Genomic DNA, 1,809 nt, shown 5'->3' with positions numbered 1-1,809 from the left:
GGAGAGGGCTGGGAGCTGGGAACACCTGGTTCATCCTTATCTGCTTCCACTGCAGCTGCTTTTCCAGCAGACAGGGCAGCAGAATCAATTCCACAGGTGCTCCAAGCAAATCCCAGCTGGGATCCAGGAGTGCTGGTAACTGGCTTTTCCCAGAGTTGGGGGTCTGGGATAATCATTTCCTTTCCTGCTGTGGAGGGATGAGGGGAGGGCAGACTAAGAGAAGAATTTGCTTGGAATAGTCTGTAAAACATCTGGGAAGGGAAATCTGGGAGCTCTGGCTGCAACCTGAGCTCAGGCAGAGGATCCTGAGGGGTTTGTGCGGCCAAATTCCCAGATTTGATTTTCCAGGTCTGACCTACCCTGGCCTGGTGAGTCTGGGGAATGTTCTGAGCTTTCCAGAAATACATCCCATCCCAACCCACAGAAGCTGAGCCATTCTGAACTCATTCCATAGTTTATTCCTGACCAAATGAAGTGCCAGCTCTCTGCCATTGCCATCCACACTCTGATGGGCAGCAAAAAACCCAGGACCAGATCCATCTGCTCCTCTGACTCAGGAGGTGGCACCAGAGCTGCCCAGGGAAGTTGAAATTGTGGCTTCCCCATCCCTGGAATTGTTCCAGGCCAGGTTGGACAGGGCTTGGAGCAACCTGGGATAGTGGAGGGTGTCCCTGCCCGTGGCAGGGGGTTGGAACGAGCTGACCTTGAAGGTCCCTTCCCAACCCATTCCACGATTCTACAGAACCAAGAAGTTCCGAAATGGACCAAAAGCAGCTGAAAGTGAGGAAACATCTGGTTGGCACCCAGAAGCTGGAAATATGAGGGGTTTAGCTCCAGGTGCCCAAACCCTTGGCTTGAATCCACTTGAGTTCTCAGCATTGGGAGACGAGTGAAGCCACGGGGCAGCAGAGGAGGTCGTTCCCAAGGGATCGAAGAGTTCCCTTGGCAGAGAGAGGGGAGGGGAATTTTTGGCTTGGGACACTACAGGGAGCACTGGAGGAGCTTCCCAAGCAGCAGGGCCAGCAGAGGCAGGGCCGAGGAGCTGCTCCTCACCCCGCTGCTGGCCCTGGTGTCGCTGGTGCACAGGTCGGTGTAGCAGCAGGACTTGGGTTTGTTGTCCCCGATGCCGTTGTTGGGCAGACATTCCTCCTCACAGCTCCTGGTCACCGTGATGTTCCCAAAAAAGGGATAACCTGGGAGAGGCAGGTTGGAGGAGAGGAGAAGGTAAGAGAGGGGAAGAAGCGGTAAAGGAAGTGCAGGCGGCTGGTGTGGAGAAACACGGGAAAATTAGGTGTGGAACGTCTTTAATCCGTGAATGCCTCTAATCCAGGCTATTTTTTGTGGGAATACGGCCACAGATTCTTAGTGCTGACTCTCTCTAACCCTCCTGCTCCTTGCTAAATTATTCCAACATGGTAAAGGGACACAAATCCCTGTCCAAGTTTGAATACAGCTGTAAATTCAGGGCCTGTAAGGGCACAGGGGTGGGAAAGGCAAAAAAACCCCAGAGCAAAGTATACTTTAAAAAATATATGTTAAAAAATCATAAAAAAATGTTTTCTATCTTTGTATTTATGTTTTTATATTTTTAGCTGTGTGTTTATAATTTTGTGTTTATAATTTCATATTTATATTTATATTTTAGACTTCTATTTTATATTAGAATTTTATATTTATATTTACGTTTTCTATATTTATATATGATATATTTCTCTTGCTATTTTAGCAATAAATAAATACTTATTGATAAATAAATACATAAATATATATTTATATTATATTAGAAATAAATAAATATATATTTATATT

General features: G+C 46.7%; 1 pseudogene; it reads right to left on the bottom strand.

Annotated features, from left to right (window-relative positions):
- Nucleotides 1–981: 981 nt before the first annotated feature.
- The window catches only part of LOC108508526, an 8,953-nt pseudogene continuing 8,125 nt past the window's right edge, over nucleotides 982–1,809 (bottom strand).

Source organism: Lepidothrix coronata, unplaced genomic scaffold (assembly GCF_001604755.1).
Source record: "Lepidothrix coronata isolate B3197 unplaced genomic scaffold, Lepidothrix_coronata-1.0 Scaffold302, whole genome shotgun sequence".
Taxonomy (NCBI): Eukaryota; Metazoa; Chordata; class Aves; order Passeriformes; family Pipridae; genus Lepidothrix; species Lepidothrix coronata.
This window is presented reverse-complemented; position numbering and strand designations above follow the sequence as displayed.